This window comes from Condylura cristata, unplaced genomic scaffold (genome assembly GCF_000260355.1).
Source record: "Condylura cristata isolate star-nosed mole 26May11 unplaced genomic scaffold, ConCri1.0 scaffold00005, whole genome shotgun sequence".
Classification (NCBI taxonomy): domain Eukaryota; kingdom Metazoa; phylum Chordata; class Mammalia; order Eulipotyphla; family Talpidae; genus Condylura; species Condylura cristata.
In genome coordinates, this window is record NW_004567106.1 from 20,429,116 (window position 1) to 20,436,165 (window position 7,050).

Below are 7,050 nucleotides of genomic sequence, written 5' to 3' on the forward strand. Positions count from 1 at the left end.
AAGGAATCTGTGGGGTAGGCCTGTGATCCATGTCAGGAAGTAGCAATAGTGAGGTAAATGGAGAAAGATAGAAGATAGCATTCAAATTTGACTTCAAGTTCAAGAAACATTCACTAGAGGTCTGCTACATGAGTCATGCTGGGGTTGTCAATGTGGTGGATGATGAAAATGATGAGCACTGGCCTACCATTGAACAACTTACATGAATTTATACCAAACAAATCGGGTTTCATCAACTGCATAAACAAATAGCTGTTCAGATAATATGGCAGACTTCTTTATATTATGGACCCTTTATCTCAGTGACTTTTTGAGGTAAAGAGTCCATAATATAAAGGAAGAATTTGAGAAAAACAATTTTCCATGGTGAGGAAGAAGGCTTTATCTGGGGGGAAGCAAGTAATCACTTGCAGACTATTAAAAAATATCAAAAGGGTCTTCTTAGAAATCTAAAAATTTTAAGTCAGACTTTCGGGAATTCTAAATGTCAGGTTTGAGCCAGTTCTAATTAATAGTCAGTATGGAGTAATCAAATATGTTCTGTAGAATTACATAATCAGAGTTGTAATTTAAAAAGAAAATTCCAGTATCTGCCTGTAACCTAATGGGGGAAAATAAGAAAAGGAAAATGAGAAGGTTCCAAGTGAGACATGAGGTTAACCCAGGCATAGCTTCACCTGCAGCTTCAATTACCTTCTTCCTCCACTCTGAAGATTCTTCTACTGAACAAATGTGTTTTAGTTTTAAATTATATTACAACTACAGTAAGTCTTCATTTAATGTTGGTGTCAATAACTTAGTAGAAACTTAGATGTTAGACAAACAGCATATACTGAAACCAGGTTCTTGAATCCTTTTGTTCAACTTAAAATGGGATTGTCTCATCAACATCATAATACAACAATATTTAATGAAATGACTTTGTTCGATAACCTACTATGTTTATATATATATCCTTTTCAGAAGAAAAGGAAAGTGTTCTAATTGACATCCATTCTGGCAGGAAATGAGCCTCACAAATTTTCTCATGTTAATACCACTCTTATTTGCTCTCATGTCCCTCCCATGAGGAAAGAAACTACCAAAATAACAGAATAGTTGATTTCTCCCTGTCTTAAATGTACACAATTCTAACTCAAAACCTTGTGCTCATGTGATGAACCACAAGCATGCATTTATAAGAACATAAAATAGGCACTGGGAAGTGTTTGGAAAGTAAGGCCTTTGTTAGTTTACAACTTGGAGTAAATAACAGGCACATTCATCTCAATATCAAGTAAGTCTGTCATCACTGTGGAGGAAAAAAATTAATAATAAATTTTTTGAATGGGGTCCCATCTTTCAAGATGTTTCTATAAGTTTGTATCCTTTTATCTTCAGAACAAGTCCTTGTTGTTCCCCTTATAAAGAAAAGGAAATGAAGGCAAGGAAAGCCCATCAGCTCACAGCTAGCTAAATTGGAACTCAGGCTTCAGTTTTTAACTACTTCTTCAGTTAAAACTTTATTGGCTCTTCCTTCAACACTTACTGTGATCTTCTGCTCTTGTTTTGGAGCCAAATCTACGTGTCTTCACCCGTTAGTTAACTGCCTTTGATATCATGCCTAGTGTTTAAGGTCAAAAAGGAACTTAAAGCATATAAATAAAATACTCAGAGGGTTTGGTGGAAGTTAAATTGCTTTTACAAAATAACATCTTGATATGCCCTAGTTATAAATTAATGAAAAACATATGAATTTTAATATATTTATTAAAACTCATTGGTTCAAAACACTAAAGAAAAATCTGCTTAGCAGAAAACATTGCCACCTGCCAAATACTTCAGCAGTAAATCATGCAGTCTATGAATCTAACACATGTCAGTTGGTCTATTCTTATGCATTAAACAACTCATTCTGTGTTGCTGACCAACTGTGGCCTGAAAATCAGCTGAGGGTTTAGAAGTTGTAGTCTAGTATTCCATTACGGTGGTAAAAAAAATTCCAGAGAATATCAAAGGTCTCCCAACAAAGCACCTGAATCATGAAAGAAATGTACTTGTAAAGACAATGAACACTGGCATTATCAGATTAGTCTACTTTCTGGTCTGTAGTAGCTTGAATTTGAAAATCTTTCAGGTTCTCTGAAAGAACTCATCCTTTCCAAGGAAAATCCTGCAGGTTAAGTTCATAATAGTCTGAAACTTAAATTCTAATCCAGCCAGATATCATTGAAGATCATTGACTACCACCTCTTGTTAAAGAGCATTAAGGATTCTGCCACCTCAGCAACAGAGGCATAATGATGATGGCTTAGGTCAGTTAGTTATTTGGAAATCTCAAAGTCCACCAATAATACCCTCTTTGGCTTTGAAATTAAGCTATAGACTCTAAGACTCAATATCATACAAAATAATGCCATAGTTTTTGTGGAAAGACATAATATTCAAAACGTAACATTTAAAAAAGATTTTCCTACAATAGTTTACATGGTGTAATAATGAGTGAGGACAGTTTGGAGAGAAAAAGAATGTCTTGGTGAGGACCTGTTTCACTGAAGTAACAGAGATCAAATGCAAATTAACTCAAGCAAAAAATTTTAAAGTTACTGATGTTTACTGGGGTAGGCTCAAGATTGAAGAAAAGGTACTGCCGGAAGCAATATAGCAATGACTTTGCCTCCTGGAGTCTTTCCCCACTCATCTCTGAAACATCTGCTCCTCACTGTCTTTTCTTTTATGTTGGCTTCATTCTATCTGCAGGCTGTCCTCTGCTGGCTGGAGACAGACTGATAGCTGCCCCCCAACCCCGGAGTACTTAACCACCTCCCCTCCCTATTGGGCAGACTGCTCCCTCAAGGGGACACTGTCCCTTGAGTTTGCTCCCACAGTCTTCACCTAGATTGCTGTCAATCCCCGGGGCTGCAGTGCAAGGGGTCATATCTGGCTCCCACACTCTTTTCTTTAATCAGAGCTTGAGGGTCTATGCCTGGAGAAAAGCCAGTGGAACAGCTTGCTAGAGTGTAATAATAATAACAGTAGCAACAACAATAATAATGCCTCCACAATCTTATCACTTTCTACCGGGAACCTGGTAGACTATAGAGATTTTTAGGCAGAAGTCAATTAAAGGAGAGCAGTCATGAAAATGTTCTCTCTGCATCACCTGTCCAGATTCATCTTAAAGCCAGATTCATATCTCTCACCATCACCCCAGGACCCAGTCACAATCCTTTTCCTAAGCTTCATCATCTATTTCAAACAATTTAGCATTAAAATAGTTTCTGCTTTATACTTTTACTTCTATAAATATAAATTATGTAAAGTAAGTTTAAATGGGCAACTGGAACCCTGTCTATATCAATCATTGTGATGGGTGTTATTTAATCTTTTAAATCTACAGTAAGTTCTCTAATTCTCTGTTGTCCCTCCTACAATATGAAGGACTGATTTGAGTGACTATCCTGAGTTTAAACATATTATGAAATAAATGTTCCCTATTAAATACTTCCATAATTCCCTTTTATAAAAGTAATTATGATCCTAAAGAAGCTGTAGGCCTTAACATACCTTAATGTTTTCTTGGTGAAGAATACACCAGATAGAGAATTAGGGTGACTTTGATAGTACCCTAAACTGAATCTTTGCCACCACTAGAAAGTGCACTTAATGGATTGATATTTTTTTATATACAATATTTTTCAAGGGGTTTGACTTATGAAACTCTTTCTGAACTATTTCTACACATGGATTACTAGTTCAATTAGTGCCTTGGTCACTGGCTGAATAATCTAATCTTCTCAGATTAACCCAGTGTGGAGTTAAGTAGAGGAAGCCAATTTTATTATCCAGGATCCATCCCCGAATCCAGTGAATAACTTCAAAATGATAATATTTGTTTTGTGAATAGTTCAAAGTTTATAAAATTAGTGAGCTAATAACAGCATCTTGATTTACTTATGGTAATCAGATGAAACAATATCCTGAATAACTAGATAGCAAATATAAATTATATCTATTGTTATTGTCATTGTCATGAAAGTCATATAAAGAATCCTCTTCTTATCACTGTTTATCAAAAAGAAAATAAATATGGCTCATTCTCCTAAGACTAAAATCACTGAGTCAATATAGTTTAAGCAATTCTTGTTAAAACATAAAAGAGATGTAAAAGATAAATTGCTTACTGTTACAGAAAACTTCTGGTGGTATGATGCACTGGTTTTCTCAAACTGATATGGAAATTTTAAATGTTTACCTTGACTCATGCTTCATGCTATTGGTATGTTACTACAGCTTTCCTTTCCTCTGTGATTTTGCACACACAGATATATTATTTTTTATTTATCTATTTATACTACAATGAAGATCAAGGGAGTAGAAAATAATTATGTACTAAACTAAAAGTTGATAAACCTCCAAAATATACAGCCAAGAATTTTTCCCTCCAAAATATAACATATTAGTCTTTTTTTCTTAGTAAAATAACTCCAGTTTTTCAATTGATTATTTGAATCTCATAATAATTTTTTAACGATATGCCATTCTAGGCAGAATAGAAGGTTTCAAAAACATTTGTAGTGACTTTGAATGAACTAAAACTGTATCATTACTTTAAAAAGATATTATAGTCATTTCTAATCATTTACCATTACTATACATAAAATATTAGCTGAAAAGGTTTCATTTAACCCAGAACATGATTAAAGGGGTGAGTTTCAATAGTAGTATCACCTTGGAACTTGTTTAAAATGAGAAAATAGGCCCTCCCTGGTGGCGCAGCAGGTTAAAGCACTGCACTGAGAAGCTAAAGCCACTTCAGCATGAATTCGATCCCCGCCTGCCCCAGAGGTGACCAGATGGCGTGGCAGACCTCTCCTGACCTGCCCACGGCTCCCCTCAGCAGTGTACTTCGTCGATCTGCCTGTTCTGCTCCCCACTCTGTCACTGGTGAAGCCTCTCACCGCCCCTGAGCCTCTGGCCTGAACCCCAGTTCTGTATGTACAAATAAATAAATCTTAAAAAAATAAAATAAAAGAGAGAAATTAGAGGCTACAGCTGTAACGACTGAACATGGAGTCCAGCAACCTGTTTTTTAACAAAAGTCCTCTTGGTAACTTGTCAGCTCCTATCATAAAGAACCCTCAAGAAGAAAAGGACCCCAAGCGTTGCACAAGCCTGATCATTCCTCTCCCATCTCTAGTGTGCACGCTCTATAAGCCTGGGCACTGTGGGGTGTCTGTTGGTGGCAGCCAGTCCAGGAAGCTCCTCAGGTCCAAAATGTGCCCTAGATCCCTCCTAATCATCTAAATTTCCCTTTCTTCAAAAAAGGCCCAGTTAATTCACATTCAGTAGGATACACAAATTCACAAAAGTGGGTAATGATTGTTTACAGTCACCATGGCATACTCTCAGAAAGATTTTCATTTTACACTTAGATCACATTGTAACAGGGTGGTCCCCAGGAAAAGGGGAAGTTCCAGGTTCCCTGTCCCACCCAGAAGAAGGATGGAGCTGAGCAGAGAAAATAAGAGAAGAGAAGGAATCTGAGGAGGAAGGAAGCAGGATGGAGAGCCAGAAGGAGACCTGAGGAAGCCACATGGAGCAAAGAGAAACATGTGAAGAAACCATGTTTATTTCTTGGCCCTGGACTGGTTGAGAGATGTGGGTGAGAGATCCATGGGGAGGTTGTCTATGGCAGTGTTTATATTGATTTTGATTTTACTCTTTTCCTCCCAGATTTGTCTGGCCATTTCTGACTCTTTTCTATGGGTCCCCACTGGAAGGTGTTTTAGCCTTGTGGTGGGCTTTCATGCCTGGCTTTGGGCAATCCCTTTTAGGTTGACTTTTGTCCATGAGGAGATGGGTAACTTCAGGTGTTTGATTTAGAAATTATATTCTTTGTCTTCCGTATTTTATACTCACTGTGTTAAAGTTCTTTTTCATTAAAGTCTTATATGTTTTGTCTTGATGTGGTAGATGGCAGAACCTATTTAGAGCAGTCAGGTTTGGGGGTTCAGTGGTGCCCCTCTCTCCCTGCCCTGTAACAACATCACCACATGTGTTGTACTGAGGAATGACTTTCCTGCAGTAATAATCTGTGGTCATGATTCTCTCCAAGGCCACATACACTGAGCAGCAATGTCATTGCACCACTCTCTGCTTCCACAGAACTTCACATTTACTTTTTATTCATTTTCTAATGCGGCAAATATTTATGGGACATCTATTTGTATCTGCCTGGATTAATGTGGTGTTCACATTTTCATTGTTACAATAACAATGGGAATGGAGGGAGAGAAAAAAGGAGGAGGGGTTCACTAGGAAAGAAGGAGAAGCTACTTATTAGTATAACTAAGTCATAAAAGGATAGACATGGCTTCACCGCTAAATGAACAATAAAAGCTCACTCCTAACTAAATTATGAAGTATGGCCAAATAACTTTTCATATCAGAGTGCCTTCCAGATTTAAAACAAGGTATTTGTTGAGTACATCCTTGGACTTCAAACTTCAATTTTTTTTACCTATGCATGTGTTAAAGGGTAAGACTCCTCTAACAAGGCAGTTCTCAGAGTGGTTGATCATAACTACCAGTTTGACCTGGAATTGCAAATTCTTGGGCCCCATCCAAGATCTACTAAGTGAAAGACTCGGGGTGGGGTCAGCAGTCTGAAAAAGTGCTCGAAGTGACAGCAGGCACAGTAACATTTGAGAATCATTGCTCTGCTGAATGTTTCATGGAAAGCAGCACAATTCATTGAATGTGGAAAATATAAGGAAATTTCCTCTTTCCAAAAAAGGAGAAAACACTTGTCCCACGAACTTTGAAGTAACTTTTACTCATGAAATGTCCACCTGAATATGAGAATATTTTGTGACTGAAATCTGAGTCAAGAAAAGGCAAGAAAGGTCATGAAATAATTATGACATTTTCCTCCTAACTTGGGAGTATGACTCATTAAATCAATCCCAGAATGAGAGAGCAAAAGGGAATTGGAGAGAAGTTGTGAGAAGGAAAAATGTAGGGAGGGGAGACAAGTGAAGGAGGGAGAAGAGGAAGACAAGCAGAGGG